The sequence below is a fragment of the Macrobrachium rosenbergii genome, chromosome 32, assembly GCF_040412425.1.
Source record: "Macrobrachium rosenbergii isolate ZJJX-2024 chromosome 32, ASM4041242v1, whole genome shotgun sequence".
In the NCBI taxonomy this organism is placed as follows: Eukaryota; Metazoa; Arthropoda; class Malacostraca; order Decapoda; family Palaemonidae; genus Macrobrachium; species Macrobrachium rosenbergii.
The window spans coordinates 5,327,925-5,349,124 of NC_089772.1; the positions used below are offsets into that span (position 1 = coordinate 5,327,925).

Genomic DNA, 21,200 nt, shown 5'->3' on the forward strand with positions numbered 1-21,200 from the left:
TTTGGAGATAGGGCTCCCGGCATTCTGTCCAGTTTGCCAATAATATGATTAGGGTGGGCATGATCATATTATCGTAATACTCTGTCCCAACAACTGGCAGCCATGATATCCAACTGGAGGATTACCCCAGAAGGTAAGATCAAAAAAGTAAAGCCTCACTGCAATTTTAGCTATGCCAAAGGTGTCATCTTCCACCAAAATTTATATGAATTTTCAGAAGAGGAAATCTTTGATGTTAAAGACAATTAGACCTCAAATAGGGTTTTGGCAATCATCCTATCAGAGCGACAGTGGGACTGAAGTTATTCTAACAAGGCCGAGGATTGGTCACTGTTGACTGGCAGTTTTCTTTTTGATGGTAGTAGTGCTCCAGTGTGTATTCACTGTGATAGCCCTTTGGCAGCCGAGCACAATCTGGTTCACTGCACTAGGTATGCTAATGAAAGGCGGAAGTACCATCTAGGTGGTAAAACCATGACTGAAATTGGAGTTGGCCCTGTTATGAATTTTGTTTAAAGACCCTGGTTTTTATGAAAATATCTCACAATTTTATATAGGTATGTCTTTTTTTACCTTATTTTTGTCAGTTTTAATTCCAGTAGTAAATAAATCTCTTCGATTTTATCATTTTTTAAACATTGATCTTTAGAATTGTTATTTTAAACTCGTTATTTCTATTATGCCCAAATCTCATATTCCATTCCATTCCATTCCAGAAGTAAGTCAAGAAGATTTGAAGTTTGCGCTTTTAGTCAGTTCTCGGAAATATTTAGATGATTTAATTACGGGGACCAACGGATTATATTAGTGTGATTCAGCATGAGATACACATTTTGCTGCAAGCCTTTTGCCCACTACTAGTCTCTAGGTGCCTTCAATAAATTAGTAGGACTAACCAAGCAGATACACCAGGGGGAAATGCGTTTTCATTTATCTTCTTGCAGGTTTCAATGGTAAGACCATGAGAAAGTTGTTTCCTTCCTGTTTTGTTCTTAATTTAACTACATGCCTGTAACAGTATCAAGGTTATGAGAGAGAGAGAGAGAGAGAGAGAGAGAGAGAGAGAGGGTAAATATCTAGCGCTGCATAGTTCGGTGGTCTTCCACCAGGGCGGCGCTGCAGAGCCTTGCCATGCCGCCATCTTGAAACATCTGGTAACCGCGCAAGTTGAACAGCGGCTTAGTGCGACTGTGATTTTTTTTATCCTGATCGCAATAATGGTACAGTGCACGGCTGATAGTTGCCAAAATAGGAAAAACAAGTCTCCAAGAGAAAACGGGATAACATTTCACAGGTAAACGAAGCATAATCAAATTTATTTATCCTTAATTTCGTGCTAGGCAGATGTCGTCGTAGAAGTAGATCCCCTTTTTCTCTTAACATGTCTCATATGTTCAGCATATTATCGTGGGACGTAAATGTAGTGGCAATTTAATTTTGGTATCAGAATATCATTAATATGTACATGCCACGTGATATAAAGCAAGATCGATGTTGATGGTTGTTGAAAATGCTTAGTAGTACGTAGGCCTATAGGTATGACACTGATGCATGAGGACACCTGCTGTATTTTGGCAGTCATTAAGAATTATCTGCATTACGTATTTAGGCTTGTATGATATAGGCTAAACCAACATTTTTCCAGTTTTAGACATCAAAGGCCGTGTTAGAGAGTAACAAAATGCATACCACCATTCTTGGTTTCTCAACGAAATTCGGAAACATGACACTTGTGGAGGGCGTTTCAGGACGACGTAAACAAAACGTAGAAAGCAACAACTATTAATCTATTTTAAGTTAAAATAGCTGTTTTTTTGTAACAAGTCCTTTCTGTGTCAAGATGTCATACTTTCAACATAAAATAGCAGTTTTTTTCATTTGTAGCAAACCCTTTCTGTGTCAAGATGTCATACTTTCAACATATTATTGTGGCACTTAAGGGTAATGGCGACTTCGGTCTTGAAATCGAAACTTCATTGATCGTATATATGCGACGACATATAAAATAAAAATGAGTTAGTCTGGTATTGAAAAGGCTTTAATAGTAAGTAGATGTTGTAGGTTAGTGGTTTTGTCAACAAGTCTCGTCTTTTAAACATGTTACCGTGAAAGTATTTTAGGACGACTTAACCAAATCCTAGAAAAGACTTTCTGTTATTCTAATCGAAGTGAAAAATACTCGAAATTTTTATGTGTAACAAACCTAGGCTTAAATTAATAAAATTTGGTAGCCTAGGCTAGACCTATGCCCTCAGATTACTCATTTGGTAAGGTGCTATATATCATTTAAACCTTTCTCTAAGTACAAATTGTTTTCTAATATATAAAAATAATTTCTTTATGGAAAGAGTAGTCTTTAAGAATGGTAACAGCATAAAGAAAAAAAATCTCAATCTAACAAGCGCTTTAGCAAAATCCAACGCTCTTTGCAGCATAAGCCCCACCCGTTGCACGCCAGTGACCGGCTAGCTCTCGAAAGGGGAATGACGTCACACTGTTTAACAGTCCATATGAAAATTTAAATTTTGACTCCGTTCGGTAATGTTGAAGTCCGTGCACGAAGGTTGACACCATAGATTTAGTTCCCGGAATTTGTGAAGTCTGCAACTGATATCTCCGATAAAAGGTGCATTGAGTTCTATAATATCATTATGAATATCTTGGATCATTCTGTCTGTACATCTTTTTTTTTCTTTTGATCATGCTTAACCTGGATATACAAGCATCTTGGTGATTTTTTTTTTTTTGGTAGAACTAACTAGTGTTGGCGTACATAATCGATCCTGCATGACAACTGTTAATATTGCGAGATTAGGGCTACAGTCAAACTTATATTTTGAGGCAATGACAGGGCTTAGGCCTACACGTCAAATTCTTATATTCTGAGGCAATGGCAGGGCATAGGCCTAAACATCAAATTCTTATATTTTGAGAATGACAGGGCATAGGCCTACATGTCAATTTATATTTTGAGGCAGTGACAGGGCATAGGCCTACACATCAAATTCTTATATTTTGAGGCAGTGACAGGGCATAGGCCTACACATCAAATTCTTATATTTTGAGGTAATGACAGGGAATAGGCCTAAACATCAAATTCTTATATTTCGAGGCAATGACAGGGCATAGGCCTACACGTCAATTTCTTATATTTTGAGGCAAAGGCAGGCCATAGGCCTACACATCAAATTCTTATACTTTGAGGTAATGACAGGGCAGAGGCCTACACATCAATTTCGTATATTTTGAGGCAATGCCAGCGAATAGGCCTAAACATAAAATTCTTATATTTTGAGGCAGTGACAAGGCAGAGGCCTACACATCAGTTTATATTTTGAGGCAATGACAGGGCATAGGCCTACACATCAAATTCTTATATTTTGAGGTAATGACAGGGAATAGACGTACACATCAAATTTGTATATTTTGAGGGAATGTCAGGGCAGAGGCCTACACGTCAATTTACACTTTGAGGCAATGACAGGGTATAGACTTACACATCAAATTCTTATATTTTGAGGTAATTTCAGGGCATAGGCCTACACATCAATTTCTTATATTTTGAGGCAATGACAGGGCATAGGCCTACACATAAAATTTTTATATTTTGAGGCAATGACAGGGCATAGCCCTACACGTCGATTTCTTATACTTGGAGGCAATGACAGGGCATAGGCCTACATATCAAATTCTTATATTTTGAGGCAATGACAGGGCATAGGCCTTTATGTCAATTTCTTATTGTAAATAGTTTTCCTGCCCGTATCTGTTGGAAATAGAGTAGCTTGTAATTAATATAGTAGCTCCGACCCCACGATATATAATGTATATGCATGTATACGGTGATATGTACACATATAAACATGCATATACATGTACAATCACTCAAAAAAGTTTTGCAACATGCTTCAAAACTTTTCGGACAACAGCTGATAATAACGACATCTGGCGCTATTTGGCAACTCAGTTGTAAGCGCATGAAACGACTGAACACTAGTGTTGGGTCCGAGAAATTACCTGCAGTTTCCCTTAAACAGGGCTTTTTCTGATACTGCTTACTGTTGTCATATTTTACTTAATTAAAGGGTGTTACTGTAATACTTCAGAGGTCATCACTGTTATTGTTTTAATATTTTCATCTCCAACTGCCATCACTATCGTTGTTTTATCTCCTTGACATAGGCCACGACTCTTACAAGTTGAACTATTAGTCTTATTGACATCAACAAATACGACTTTTGTAAAGATTTCCTTCACATTATTATTGATTAAATTTTTGAATACTAATCCTATGTGTGACTAGTGAAACTTAATATAAAATATACTGAACTAGACTAACAGATTTCACGTCTATTTTGTAATACATAGTTACATACAGTATATATGTATATATATATATATATATATATATATATATATATATATATATATATATATATATATATATATATATATAATGCCGCCGTTATCATGGGTAATACTTAGGCCTATCACTTTGATGCCTCTGAGGGTTAACTGAATATATAACACCTATTGTTGTATTTCTTATTATCTAAGTTTCTAAAGAATTAAAATTAGCTAGAAGTTCAACATTAATTTAGTTAATGCGGATGCCAGCAGTGAAGAAGGCTACCATGCTCATCAGTGGAGAATGTCTCCTCCTCATCCAAAAGATGACTCGTACAGAAATCATCGGCAGCTGGATTATATTATAACACAAACCCTAGCCTCTATTCTTTGTGTTTTGCTGATATGAAGTGTTTCTTGGCAGGAGTATGATGAAATAATATCTTGGTCTCTTGTAGCCTGTTACGGATGGTTTGAGCAGCAATGACAGAGGCGTAATGGCAACATCGGTTGTCAGGGGAGTTAGGCGGAGCTCCTTCAGTGATCATCCGATGATGATTGCAACAATGGGGTTGTCCTCCAGTTTTACAATGAATTTATCATGTTCCCTCGTTCTCTCTGTTGTTGTATCCATCCCTCTATACATGGTTGGCTAAGCTGCCGAGCAATATCTACGATAGAAACATTAGTCTTATGGAGCTAATGATTGTGGTGCCGCTTAGTCTGTTGCCCATCATATCGGTGCTAGTGACGAGACAGTTTAAACTTTTCCTGCCCGAATGTGGAGTCACACGATAACATACGACGTTATGAGATTTTTTCTTTTTGTTTTTGACAACGATAATGGTTGAATTCTTTCTTTCTTTATTTATATATAACTTCATTGATGGTTATTCAATATTATTTTATTAGTCAATGAGCTTTTATCTGGATTGAAATATAGTTTCTTCTTTGACTCTTTGCCCAATCATCTAAAGTGAAATTTTTCAAAATGTTTCGTCATTTTACGTAATATGAATTTTTCACTCACCATTCTTTTTATATTGTTAACCGTATGATTAATAACCAAAATCGAATAAAAAATTACATTTCCTGTAAATATCAAAAGAACAAATTAGTTAGGTGAACGAAAACTTCTGGAACATGTTGCAAAACATTATTGAGTGACTGTACATATGTACGTGCGTCGATGGCCGTGGTAAATGTAACGCCACTTATACCATAGAGAATGAAAGTAAAATTTGTTGGCCTGTAGCCGATGGCACACAGACCAATCATAGCGCTGTCTCAGCCTTACAACTATCGGACTGCTCTCAACGAATTATGTTGAAAATATATATTTACAAAAGGGATAACAAATTATATTACTGTGATGAGGCTGCGGTTGCATTTCTATGTAAATGAAGGTTATGGTAGGAAGGCATCATAAGATACATAACGAAATAAGGAAAAAATAAGTGATAGCTGTAAAAGTTATGTATGAGATGGTCAGTGGCGTAGCTGGCATCCCATCATTGCGGGGGTTTGGGGAGGGGGACGCTAGGTGGGGCGAAGATATTTGTTGAGGGAACCAAAGAAAATTGCACAAAACTAATGTACCAGTTCTGTAATTAGTGAAATACACTATTCTAGAATGTACTGTATATAGCCATGTGAATGAAGGAAAATAATAGTATTAGTAAAGCTCAATTTTCATTTAATTTTCAACTCTTACCATGTGCAAATGTATCAAATGTTGCAATGTAAATTTCCACAACCTTTTATATACAACACTAGCCTAATTTCTGTTGTCAAGTGTTAATTTTCAACTATAGTATAGTAATATCCTTCTCTTGTAAATATATCAAAATAGTGCATATCATCAATAACACAAAAGACTTATGACCCTCCAAAATCTCTTCAAATTTTCAACCTATCCCAATCCCTCTTCTTCATCTCCTTTCCTTGAAATTAACTCTAAGTAGCAGTAGCAAATTGCATTGCACTTATTCAAAACTGTAACTATAGTTTTAATCACTTCATAAATACGTTGATAACATTAAGTTGGATCAAAATATCATGAACAAACAGTCATTTGTGTTAAAAACCTATAACTATAATTCTGCTTTTGACCACCTAAGGGTTAAAGTTGAGCTACAAGGGGAATTTCAGCTGAGGGCCAGACATCTGACGGGGGGAGGGGCTCCCATGCCTCTCCCCCCAGCGACGCCACTGCAGATCTCAATTACTTTTAATTAAAACAAATAACTGAATTTAAATTAACAATAGTAGCGAGTATTTTATGAATAGGTGTATGTTTATTTTGCAGTGTTAGGTTACCACAGGAAAAATTTTTGAAGACTTTACAAGCACGATAACAGCAGCAACAAAAAAAGAATAACTACAACAAGAACTGCAATAATACTGCTGAATATAAGATAGGCTTATAATCCAAACGTCATAAGCTGCGTAAACCGACAAAAAGACAGGATATTATAGGTCTACGTCATTTTTTATGATCCTGTTATTTCGAAAGGAGATAATTTCCTTGAAGAAAATTCTCAGCAAATTATATCCAGAGTGACTCGTATTGCCTATCATACTGTAACTGTAAGTTAAACAGGCATATTCTGGTTTTGTAGAGTGCAGTCACTGCTTGTCATCCCACCGAATGTGTAAACGATTGCAATGAAATCGATTTTATGACTATTAAAATGCAGTCCAATTTCCTAAAATCAATATGAAATACCAGTCTGCATACCTCTGAGACAGCCTGTGTTTAAATTTAAAATGGTGAACACGCTTGACAATATCAGATGGTAATTATCATTATCTTGTGATTCAAGTGCACTGATTCGAATGCTGACATTCCCTGTGTCACCTCCGGGGTCAGGTGAACCTCATTTACGAAAAACAACATTTCAACGTCGTAGAACACTCATGACTTCATTCATATTTTCCTTTTTTTTTTTTTTTTACCATTTTTAGGGGGATGTGTATTTTGATTTTATTTCAGGGGATAATATAACGTTTCCTTTTGATAATCAGCAGAACTTATTTTAGTTCGGTAAAACAACCATTTCTAAGTTAATGAAGATGAAAAGAACCATGGATTAACCAACTTTTCGAAACCATTTCCAACCAGTCAGCTTCAAGGAATGGTCGTGACGTAAGCAGTGGGTGTGGCTTAGCTGCAAAGAGTGATGGATTTTACTATAGGCCTGTAATTATTCCAAATAAGTGAAAATTACTTTATGGCGTTCCTTACTTAACTATTCTTTCTCATTGTCGTTCCAAAGCCAAAGCCTTAGAACGGAAAGAAATGACTGCTAGCTTTTTCTATCGTCGGTTCTGTTTACAAATATTTGACACTATACAGTTAGATTGCAAAATTCTTTACTTCAACTACAGTAAACTTCAGAATAGAAATATTTCGAAATATATTTTACAGTGGTGGTCAGTTTACCCATAAAATTAATGTATTTAATAATAATTAAACAAGAGGAAAAACAAGTAAAAAATGCGCCGAAGTTTCTTTGGCACAATTGAGCTTTCTGTACAGTGTATTATTAAGGCCACCGGAAATATATCTATCTTTCGGTGGTCTTGGTAAATGCTCTATGAGCCCGGTCTATGAAACTTTTACCACAGCCTGGTGGTGGCCTATCCTATAGCATTGCCAGAAGCACGATTATGGCTAAATTTAACCATAATGTGTGTTTGATGATTGGATGGTGGATGATCATACCAATTTGCAGTCTTCTAGCCTAAGTAGTTTTTAAGATCTGAGGGCGGACAGAATAAAGTGCGGACACATAGACAAAGCCGGCACGATAGTTTTTCTTTTCAGAAAACTAAAAAAGCAAAGCTGCTGTAGTGCTTCGTCTCTACAGCATAGTACTATGAACCGGACCAGGACTTTCAATATGGCCGCCCGAGGTCACACACTCGGCAGGGAGATCGTCACTCCATGTTATTGACGCTCTGTGGAGAGAGAGATAATGATTTAATCATTCTTTCAAGTTAACGGTATATCAGTTACAATTAAGTCAAGGAATTAGGCTCAAGTCCACACCCAAGATTTATAAAATCAGCCTAACTCATGAGGACAGTAGAAAAGAACATTCATTCCAGGTCATGCACCATCTTATTCTTGAACGAACAAGGGTAATTCATTGATTCACGTTGGGCTCGAGTGTTAAATTTAGGCTGTGGAAACATTAAACCCATCAGTGACTTGAAATAATAGGCTGTTGGATCTGCATTTCTCAACGTCCCGTTTTACTAAGGTCTGATTGATATCTGACGTTCAAAGGTTTCGAGAAAAGGGAAAAACATGGAAAACCTGGATTGTTGGATGCAAGGAAATATTTTCGGATAGAAAAACGAACTTAATGAACGCAACCTGAGACCCATTTTCCACGATTTTTTTGAATTTGCATTCAAATGCAAAAAGTTAAACACGGAAATTTGGAAAATTAATTTTCCTCTTCAGAACTTCAATAGCTATTGTTTAACAATGTCAATGTCTGGCAGAAATGGTTGACAGACAATCTCTCTCTCTCTCTCTCTCTCTCTCTCTCTCTCTCTCTCTCTCTCTCTCTCTCTCTCTCTCCATTTTCTTTAGAAAACTTTTGCCTAAATCAGCCAAATTTTACGTTTCCTGTTTTACTTTGCAATCCTTCATTCACATTTTATTCAAGCAAATTTAAGCCAAAAATGATGAGTTCTTACCAGACGCCGGAGTTCAGTAAACATCAGTTAGTCGGTCCTTTGTGATTAAAAATTAAAACTCTGCCGCCAGCGCTTCAGTTTTTATTATCTGTTGAATGGTCACTTTTATACCAACAATGTTCGTTCACAATTCGAAATTTTTTACCTTTGCATTGTTTGTTTGCGCTCTGTTCGCAATCATGTATTTTCATTGCTCAATTGTCTGATTCGCAGTTACTGTACTCTGAGGACGCCGTCTGCGTCTGCTCGAACTTCTGTTTTCCTGTCAAAATGAACGGTTTTGTATCTTGAATATCATCATCATCATCATCATCACTCTCTTTTTGCTCATCTTATTACCTAAGATAATGGTGATATGTGAGAGGGTCGGGACAACAATTTCTGATCCCCCGCCAAAACTGACGAGCATATAAAATGATCGAGTCGGCAACCGACCCTGGCTCAGGCCAAAGTACCTACATTTTACATGCTCGTAGAGAGGGCCAGTGGTGAGAGAGGCTGACACTGGGCGATGGGAAGTCTAAACGTAGAGTTCTGTGCCCATGGACCATCATTGTTACTGACGGAGGAAATCATAGATGGATACACACAGCGAAAGTGAGCGCTTAACCTTGTGGCGTGTAATTAATTCAGAACATAATACAGTGCAAATTCTAGCATCATAATTCCTTTTTTGCCAAGGAATACAAATGAACCGTTAAGCAAAAAGTTTAGGCAGGTAAAATTCTATTTTATTTCTAAATGTGGTTAGTATCTAAAAAAAAATGGCGAAATTTTTGTTTGTCAAAAGTCTGATTTTCTCAGAGTTTGATTCTGTAATTATATCTTTACTGATACTTTCAGGCTCAGTCTGTCTGTGAGACTTGAAAGCTTAGTCTGTCAAAGTAAATTTGTCTGCGAGGCCCAGCCAAGTCAGTGAGATTCAGTCTGTCAGTCAGCCAGATTTTTAAAGTGAACTCACTTTTACCGAGGTAGTTTGCCAAAGAAATTTATTTCCCCTCCCCACTCATCCCTTTTGCCCACCAAACTACTTCTGCTTCACGTGTGCCAGAGCGTGTAGAGTTCCCCCGGCTCTCTTCGAGAGACAACACGACGATGCGGCCCAAAGTTAAGAATTCCAGATCTGCCTCGGGGGTCCTCTTCGTTGGGGAACTTAGCGGGAGGCGGGTTGCTCCTGAGGGACTGGGTTGGGTTGGAAGTCTGCAAAATGTCTTCGTAAGCAAGTGTTATAACGAGTCTTTGACGTATATTTTTTGGGAGCGGTACAGTATGTCATTATTGCACATCTACACATACAGACGCACACGCATACACCGACTCACGGAAACTCTCTCTCTCTCTCTCTCAGTACTGAAAGATTTTTTCTTTATTCATGGTTCACCGGTGAAAAAAATAGCTGAAATGTTTTGCCTTTAACTTCCCTGAGCCTCTCTCTCTCTCTCTCTCTCTCTCTCTCTCTCTCTCTCTCTCTCTCTCTCTCTCAGTACTGAAAGATTTTTTTATTCATGGTTCACCGGTGAAAAAACTGGTTGAAATGTTTTGCCTTTAACTTCCCTAAGCCTCTCTCTCTCTCTCTCTCTCTCTCTCTCTCTCTCTCTCTCTCTGTACACACACACACACACATATATATATATATATATATATATATATATATATATATATATATATATATATATATATATATATATATATATATCTTACTTTTCTATGCAATCTTGAGTAGTGAAAGAAATAAATTATAAACGAAACAACATTGACAGCTCTCCCTTAGATATTTCGGCTTAAATGGACTTATCACAACGATAAAAAAAAGTTGCGCAAAAGAAATGGAATGTGAAAAACGTAGTTGTGGCAATCAGCATAAAATGCTTCAGGGTCATAATGGAGTTTCGTTAATGAAATGGTCAGGTGCTCTATTTGCTAAACGGCAATGAATATTCAACAGCGCTCTGGGCATTACTCCGTGGAAAATAGATAAAAATATAATCTTCAAACTCCACCTGTAAGTTGGTTTAGGCACGTGTCCTAGAATTTAACATTTCAAGGGTGATATCTTAGGCTAAGAGATATTAATACTCACTCACTCACACACACACACACACACACATACAGTATATATATATGACGTGGTGGCTCCGAGAGGTCTTACCTTTCCAATTCTCAGCAAGTATTCTGGATGAGGTTGCTAGCCGTGTGTTCTTCTCAAGCCTCACTGCAACATACCACAGTTGATTAAGTTCCAGGCACTTAAGTTATGGCTAGGGTCAAGGAAGCACAATGGGCTTTAATGGAAAGCGACGAAAGCCTCCTCCCCCCTCCCAGAAAAGGAATCCAGGTTATTTTGCGAGTGGGACTAATATCATGACCTCTCAATAAGCTGTTTCCCGTAGTGTGGTTCCGACAGAGGAAAGCAGGCCAACACTCATTAGCATATTCATCCATTAACTTTCCGCTCACATTACAGGATGAACAATGTTGAGCGTTTCAAGATCCTACACCTGAGACCTGAGCGGCACATCGACTTCCCCTCCCTCTAAGCCCACTACAATACTCACCTAATTTTCTTGGATGGATCCTTGCGTTTCTCAGGACAGTACTGTATATGCCACATACAACTTTTCTTCCCTGTGCTGTTAAACCTCTTACACTACCATTTCACAACAAACACTTGATCCACACATTCTCTTCTCTAAACTAAGAATGCTGTTCCAGCATCACCCCTTGTGTTATGTCTTACTATCTCAGTCAAAACCCTGTCACACACCTGAGATATTCAAGGTAATGTTGATCACTCTTCTTCCTGCAGTCTCTCCCTTCATACAAAGGAACAAAAATTCCTCTCATCCATCCCTGTGGAACCTTTTAACTTATCCTAATTATTTTATTAACTCTACACTACAGCATATCAAATGCAATCATAACCCTGCCATTTCATTATCCTTCAATGCACTGATTTTATTTTTTCTCCTTATGTCCCTGTACCCATAAATATTCCCTTCTTAGTCAATAACCCGTCAATGAATTTTACATATGTAGGTACTTCTTCCTCTTGACCATTTTTCATCCATTGCCTCGCTATAGGCTATACCATTTTGTTTTCTTTCCTGACAAACTCACGCGTCTTGATTATATCCATAACCGCAATGTGAACCCTTCCTTTTCAACTAAAATTCAGTTCTTTTTCATATTGTGTTTCAATCAGGGGATGATTAAATATAACTCCAGCAACTACTCTTCTCATCTGTACAGCAAATAATTTATCTCCCTTCTCCCTTGCATTAACACTTAGCCTAACAAAGAGACTCCTCAAACATATTCGCCGAGGACCCCCAACCTAACCACTACACATTCTTACTCATCACTCACCATTGCATTTAAATCAGCCAACAAAGTCACGCTTTCATACTCACTCTTTTGCATTTCTGGACCAAACAGTACATGCATATAATCACAATTTTTCAATTTCCATTTACATTTGTAGTGTCATTGAACTAGGACACTGCCCCTCCTAACCATTTTTAGTTTTCTGTAAAAGAAAACTATTGTGCTGGCTTTGTCTGTCCGTCTGCACTTTTTCCGTCCGCGCTTTTTCTGTCCGCACTTCTTCTGTCCGCCCTCAGATCTTAAAAACCACTGAGGCTAGAGGGCTGCATATTGGTATGTTGACCATCCAACTCCAATCATCAAACATACCAAACTGCGGCCCTCTAGCCTTAGTAGTTTTTATTTTATTTAAGGTTAAAGTTAGCCACAATCATGCGTCTGGCAACCATATAGGACAGGCCACCACCAGTCTGCGGGTGAAAGTTTAATGGGCTGCGGCTCATACAGTATTATACCGAGACCACCGAAATATAGATCCATTTTCGGTGGCCTTGATTATACGCTGTACAGAAAATTCGATTGCGGCTCATTTTTTACGTGTTGTCTTTGTCAAGAGGACTGATACGCAGTACCAGTATTTGCATTAGATATGGTAGAGTGACTGTACCAACGAACATAACAAAACAATAACACTGACAGGAGGAGAAGGAGAAGGCGGATACCTAACCTCATCCGTCCGAGGTGACGTATACTTTGTCAACCGCGTATGTTCAATGGTATAGTATATATATATATATATATATATATATATATATATATATATATATATATATATATATATATACAGTACATATATATATATATATCTATATATAGACAGTGGAAATTTATGTCACTATACACGAGCCTTATTGATGAAACTGGTCAGGATTTAATCCCTGCGTTTCATACTCCCTGTGGTATACCTGCATGTATACATCACGTGTTCTGGTGATTTAAAGCATATATATATATTTATATATCTATATATATATATATATATATATATATATATATATATATATATATATATATATATATATATATATATATATATATATATATATATATATATATATATATATATATATATATATTTAAATCATCAGAAGCTCTTCGTTAGGCGAGTCGGTGAGTTGTGGGCTAGCACTCGCTAGGCCCAAGTTAGAGTCTCTGGCCGGCTAGTGAAGAGTTAGAGGAATTTATTTCTGGTGATAGAAATTAATTTCTCTCTATAATGTGGTTCGGATTCCACAATAAGCTGTAGGTCCCGTTGCTAAGTAACCAGTTGGTTCTTAGCCACGTTAAATAAGTCTAATCCTTCGGGCCAGCCCTAGGGGAGCTGTTAATCAGCTCAGTGGTGTGGTTAAACTAAGGTATACTTAACTTTTAAATCACCAGAACACGTGATGTATACATGCAAGTATACCACAGGGAGTATGAAACACGGGATTAAATCCTGACCAGTTTCATCAATAAGACTCGTGTATAGTGGCATAAATTTCATAGTCTATATATATACATATATATATATATATATATTATATATATATATATATATATATATATATATATATATATATATATATATATATATATATATATATATATATATATATATATATATATATATAAAGGTGTCTGCGCCTTTGGAGTACATGATCTCTACAGCCGGTGTAATGCTCCATTCATCTTTATTGCTTTCCAAAGTTGTTCTCTTTGGGCCACAGCCAAAAGGAAAATCCATATCTATAGTATCTTGGGAGCTGCCGAGGTACCAGCCAATTTCCAAACATTTAGCAGCACGGCTGCCTCCAACTGCAAAAGGGATGGTCGGTAAGGAGAGAGAGAGAGAGAGAGAGAGAGAGAGAGAGAGAGAGAGAGAGAGAGAGAGAGAGAGTGGGTAGTGGTTGTTCTTTTCGAACACATATACATTATATATATATATATATATATATATATATAATATATATATATATAAATAATATATATATATATATATATATATATATATATATATATATATATATATATATATATATATATATATATATATATATATATATATATATATTAACTAGATATTCGGATTTAGTTCCTTTGACAGGAAGGTCATTTTTTTATTCTGTTTGTCTGTTCAGTTGTCTGTTAGCTTGGTGACACTTAAAATCACGTCAGGATTTTTAGGAAAATTTTTCTAGAGGTTGGCCTTGTGGCTGTTAAAAGTAGTCACATTTAGGGGAGACAGAAATGGAACTTTTAAGAAGGAAAGATCTTGCCGGCACTTAAATTACTTATTTTTTGCGCAGGTTTGCGAGTTCTCGTACGCTCCTGTTCCATCGAACTGATAGAAAATGATCAGAATCGACACCAATTATTTCCGCCAAAACTCACAAGTAGTGCCAAGCCTTGTACTCGCCAGGAATTTGATAAATAGGGCAATTTTCCTGAAATAGGAATCGGTGTTTTCTAACAAAACTTATATTCAAAGCAGCCAAGTAATGACTGTTTACTTTGATTTTGCATACATCTTTGTTGTATATTGTTTTGAAAATTCAAATATCCTTACTGGTGTGGGGCCATATCAAGAAAATGCTGGTTTATCCTTACCAATGCTTTATTTGAATCCACAGTATCAAAACCATCAACACAATCATTATTTGAAACAAATCAAAAACTTCATCTTTTAATACGAGCCAAAAGGTTATCATCCGGCTTAGCAAGCCTCCACTAATAGGCTACATGTTTGCGAGATACAAAGAACAGAGTCAAGAAAACTAAATACACATAAGTAATCATTTGTGACAATTAAATCTTAGCTATTATCCGAAGATAAATAGATAAAAAAGGAAAGCGTGCCTGAGTGTAACCTCAAGTAAGTGAACTCAAACCAAAATTATGGAAGGCTGTCGTACGGAGGCTACGGCACAGGTCAAAGTCTGAGAGTACTGGCTATTTGCTCACAACGTGGCGTAAACAAACTAACCGTGGCACTTGTGATGACCCATTTAACTGAAATATCGCCACAGGCGCAAAACTCTGTGAAAGGATTTGGTAGGTATGACGTCAGATAACTTACAATCAATAAATGATTAGAAAGGGAGGATTTGCTTCAGAGTGTTCGTCTGATTAGACGTAGGACCATTAACTATAAGAAAATCGTCACTCGAATTCTTTTTTCACTTTTCAAAGTGTCTTGCTGTCCACCTGTTACAGACCCAAGCAGCATTTTTAGTTTTCTGTAAAAGAAACTACTGAGATGGCTATTGTCTGTCCGTCAGCACTTTTTCTGTCCGCCTTCGGATCTTAAAAACTACTGAGGCTAGATGGCTGCAAACTGGTATGTTGATCATCCACCCTCCAATCATCAAACGTACCAAATTGCAGGCCTCTAGCCTAAGTAGATTTAATTTTATTTAAAGTTTAAGTTGCTATGATCGTGCGTCTGGCAATGCATATATGTCAACATGGGCCACCACTGGGCCGTGGCTGGAAGTTTCATGGGTCACGGCTGAGAGTTTCATGGGCCGTGGCTGAGGGTTTCATACAGCATTATACGCTGTATAGAAAGCTCGATTGCATCGACGAAACTTCGGCACGTTTTTACTTTTTTTTGCATATTTTTGTGCAATTATTGACTGCCGTCGCAAATACTCATTTCTCTGTAAAATTGACATCATGCATGTTCGTTAAGGTCATGCCAGCACTTCCTTAAAAACTGCGATTCAGACTTTGCCCCAAAATATTGACTACTTTGCGTAAAGTTGGAGGTAAGATGCAAAAGGATGCCAGAAAACGTACTCTGGCAATACCAGCTTCACGTTGTGTACGAGTATTGCCATAATTTTACGACACCCCTAGGTGACTGAGACTGCAATATGATCCGTTGTTTTCCCTTCCATTCTTGGATTACTACACTGTTCATTCCGTAGGGAAGATCTTTCTTACTTTTCGATTAGCTGGTTCCTGATGGGTACTATAGCGTTATATTTCTTTCTGTGCTGGTGCTGTTTTTTGATAATAGTATTGTTGATCAAATAATCAATTTTCGCATTTCACTCTAGGTCAAGGATGAAGCCATTTTTTTTTTGGCTCAGTTTTGAATGTAACATCGCTGACATATATTCTCTCTCTCTCTCTCTCTCTCTCTCTCTCTCTCTCTCTCTCTCTCTCTCTCTCCATATATATATATATATATATATATTATATATATATATATATATATATATATATATATATATATATATATATATATATATATATATATATATATATATATATATATATATATGTTTATATATTTGTATACACACACACACACACACACACACACACACACATATATATATATATATATATATATATATATATATATATACACACACAGTACTGTATATATATACATATATGTACATATATATACTGTATACATATATATATATATATATAATGTATATATACATATACATATGTATTTTTTCTCCCTCATATCCATTCCCTGTACTTATTTCCTTCTCTCTTTCTCAGTCGACAAGAGAGGCTCGAGTTATGGAGCAGGTGGAGCAATGTCGTTAATCAAGAAAGACTTACAACAAAAGCCTCTTAAAGAATTGAAAAATAATTCAGAACCCGGGGCGGGTGAGAGCAAAATTGCTGGACGTATTATTGTTCTGAATCTGGTGGAGAGAGAGAGAGAGAGAGAGAGAGAGAGAGAGAGAGAGAGAGAGAGAGAGAGAGAGAGAGAGAGAGAGAGAAGACACGAGCTGTTCAGAGTACACGAAGTACATATCATAATGGAAACATGGATGTGTTTTAAAACATAGTTTGCCGCGAAGTGAAAAGAGCTGTTATCCAGTTAATTAGGGAATCGAGAGGCGTATTTTTGTTAATATCCAGTTAGGGTATTGCTTCTCGGGGTTGCGATCGTATTCATTGAAATCAATATCTCCCCGGTACCTGAGTAATTGCAGACTATAGCTTTTACGTTTTTAGGAGTTTTTTTTTTTTTACTCTACGAGCCATACTACAAAATCATGAACACTACATCTTCTAAGTGTTGCAGGCCGTTTTATTCCTCCATTGCTTTCTCTCTCAGTGGGTGTATATGCGTCGAATTTTCTATCTTCTAAAGGGACGCCTCCACAAGTTATTTTACTATTAAACGTGAGTTCATTTCTAGAGTAAAAAGAAACAAGTAAAAAATTGAGCCGAAGTTTCTTCTGCGCAATCGAGTTTTCTGTACAGCGTATATTGCTGTATGAAACTCTCATCCACGCCCTGTGAAACTCTCAGCCGCGGCCCATGAAACTTTCAGGCACGACCCGGTGGTGGTCTGTGTTGTGGCACCTTTAGCGGAGCCATACGCACGATCATAGGTAACTTTAGCCTTAAATAAAATAAAAACTACCTAGGCTAGAGGGCTGCAATTTGGTATTTGATGATTGGAGGGTGGATGATCAACATACCAATTTGCAGCCTTCTATCCTCAGTAGTTTTTAAGGTCTGAGGCGGACAGACGAAGTGCGGACGGGCAGATAGTTTCTTTTAAAAAAAACTAAAACACCTAGGCATTACATGCAATACAAGCTGGTAACTTTGATGAGCCAAAGTTCAGAGTCCACGTTAATGAAGTGCCGTTCGGTTCTTGGCTGAAGGACGGTTATGTAAATTCCCATTAGAAAGGTTAAAATACTTACCTTGCTAACAAGAGGGCCAGGGATCGATTCCCGAACGAGCCGAAGCGCCCTTGACATGTTCCGAGAAAGACTGTTGCGGTTTTGTTGACCTAAGCAGTGATTATGTTCCTAGCGTTAAATCGACTGTATGGAGAAGTATATATATATATATATATATATATATATATATATATATATATATATATATATATATATATATATATATATATATATATATATATATATATATATATATATATATATATATATATAATCAACTGGTCAATTTTTACCAGATTCATATGTAATTGTAATGACGTTGCATTTTATTCAAGGCTTTCTAGTGATAAGCGTGTCCAAAAGTATGAAGAATTCCAGAAGTTAAGAGGGCATTGTGATTATTACAATTGCACACGCACATCCACCCACACACACACACACACACACACACACACACATATATATATATATATATATATATATATATATATATATATATATATATATATATATATATATATATATATATATATATATATACTGTATATATATAGGGCACTGTGGTTATTACAGTCGCACACACACATATACACACACATACACATATATATATATATATATATATATATATATATATATATATGTATAAATATTATATATATACTATATATATATGTACAGTATATATATACACAATATTGGAGGGTTCTGACTTTTTAGTAGAGGGAAATGTCCCTTAATTTGCAAGCAAATCTCTCCCATTGAAGCCAAAAAAGATTTAACTTTGTTGTTCACTCGTGTAGGATGCCGAAAAATAGAACAAAATCATTTTCACTATTCATCATGGAACGAAAAACACAAAATGGTAGGTGACATGGGGCGAGCAGCACCTACAGTACTGTGTATTAGGGGATAGAAGAAAAGGAAAAGAAATTATATATGAAGTACTGAAGTAGAAGAAGAAAATGTTGGATGCTTCGGCCCTAAGAAAAACCAAAGTGAAAGGACAGAGTGATCAGGAATATAATAAGAGAGAAGATTGCTCCTGATGTGTTCTGAAGGCTCTGGGGTTGCTTAAAATAGTAGTACTGTCAGTATAAGGTCTGTTCAAGTATTAATGAGTGTGACAGAAGAGAAAAATTGTTATGGTAATTGCAAAAGGTTCTGTGAGCAACTGAGTAAAAGAGAACGTTTTGAGCCTTTATCTTTAGGTGCTGGGAAGTAGAAAGGGCTGTTGTGCAGGACGAATGGCTGCTTGTAAAGGCTGGTTATTAAGAAAAGGTTATTTACTTCGTAGGTATGGAATGCCTAGAGGTAACGAGTTAGTCATACAGTCATATATTATTGGTTGCTGAAAGGTGCACGACTGTTGGAAAATGTATTTTCCAAAGATGGCTATTTCACATTATATTTGGGAAAGGGAAAATGATTAACAATAAGAGGTTGTTAGATTATGTTGTAATACAGAGTAAATGGAGGACACGTTGATGAATGCAATGTTGATAAGAGGACTGATTGAAAGTGACCATTATCTTGTAGAAGTAAAAGCAAAACCGGAAAGTAATTATATTGGGATAAGAAGGCTTCAAAATGTAGAGGAAAAAAGCAAGTGGGAAAAATGAGTTTGATAAAAAAAAAATGAGAATATCACTCAAGGTAATGATGGATGGAGAATGATCTAAGGTTAAAGACGCAGACGTGGAGAGGTTTTTTGAGGAGCATGCAAAACTGGAAGCAGAAGTCACTCAGTCAACAATGAGTATTTGTGGATAAGCACATAGGAAGGAGGTACAAAAGCAAGGTATAAAAGTTCTAGTGCTGATCTCATCAGGAGCTCTAAGGAGAAAAGTTGTGTGGGAGGGAAGCTAATGCAAAGAAAGGATAATGAACAAATGGTCCTTGGAATAAAAACCGGAGCTACTCTTTGAAGCTACTTTAGTCCTGTGTCAATGGAATAAATATTTTGAGAAGTTGCTAAATGTTGCGGATAGAGGAGAAACAGATTTGACTGAAGCAAGGGTGTAAGGGTTTACTGTAAATTAAATAATGTTTGTGAAAGGAATGATTTAGTACGCGAAGCGGGAAACTTAAAGACTGAAAAAAATGGGAGTGGGCCAATAGGTGATACAGTATAGTAGTAATAGTGTAATGAGTAGCTGACCAGGGTGAATAAAGTATGTCTGATTATGGGAAAGGTTCCCGAGGGATGGGTTTGAATAATAATCTTCTTTTTGTATGAGGGAAAAGGTATAGAGGTGATTGCAAGAATTAAAAGGACGTAGTATCAGTTAGTATTTGTGGGAGAGTATATGGTTGGGTTTTGAATGAGAAAATGACACAGATAGCGGATTTGATATTGGAAAGCATCGAAATTTTAGGCATGTAAGTTGTGGAACAGCTGAATGAAACATTTGAGAAGGAAGGGCAAGAACTGGTAAAATTTTGTTGTAGACTGGCTGAGTTGAAAGATGATACAGTGTTAATTCATGGTAGTCAAAAGTAGATAAATTTTGAAGTTGAATGTTAGAAAGAGTATGGTTATGAAGGCGAGTATAAGCTAGGGAGATGGAGCACTGAATTTTGGGATGGATAAAGAAAGAGCAGAGGTCGTTGATTTCTAAAGTGAGTTAGGTCTAAATGCAACATAAAACTGCAGGGTGAGAAAAGAGGTAAGCCAGAGAATAGGTGAAACAAGAAAATATCAGGGTCTCTGCAAAAGTTTTGGGAGAGAAGAATAGAGATACAAAGGAAGCAAATGGTGAAAGATGCTGGGATAAAATGTTTGCATAATACTTATGAAGTAAGAACGCTGAAAAGGTGAGAAGTGTTGGGGTAAAACTAGAATGTGGCAAAGCTGTTAGTATACTGTAGGGGAAAAGGTGGATCACTGTGTTTTGTAAGTCTCTATAAGATCGGAAGTTGTTGCAAATAGTTTGTGATCCTGAAGTACTGGAGGTAAGCAGAAGTAAGAGATGAAGTAATTGCTGGTTAAATGGGGAGAAGGGGCGGGTGTTAAATGAAGAATTAATATTGAGAAGGTTCCAGAATGACTGGAAGATAGAGACTAGTCGTGCATTGTGCGTAGGGTCTATCAGTGTGCTG

General features: G+C 36.7%; 1 protein-coding gene across 3 annotated transcripts in view; it reads left to right on the top strand.

Moving 5' to 3' along the window:
• The first annotated feature begins 1,131 nt into the window (after positions 1 to 1,131).
• LOC136855625 (zinc finger protein 385D-like) overlaps positions 1,132 to 21,200 on the top strand; it is a 1,128,591-nt gene continuing 1,108,522 nt past the window's right edge. For 2 of the 3 annotated variants that reach the window (XM_067132760.1, XM_067132764.1), the window contains exon 1: positions 1,132 to 1,294. The gene's annotated coding sequence lies outside the window, so the exon portion shown is untranslated. The remainder of the gene's footprint in view (positions 1,295 to 21,200) is intronic. The other variant, XM_067132759.1, reaches the window with a different exon arrangement.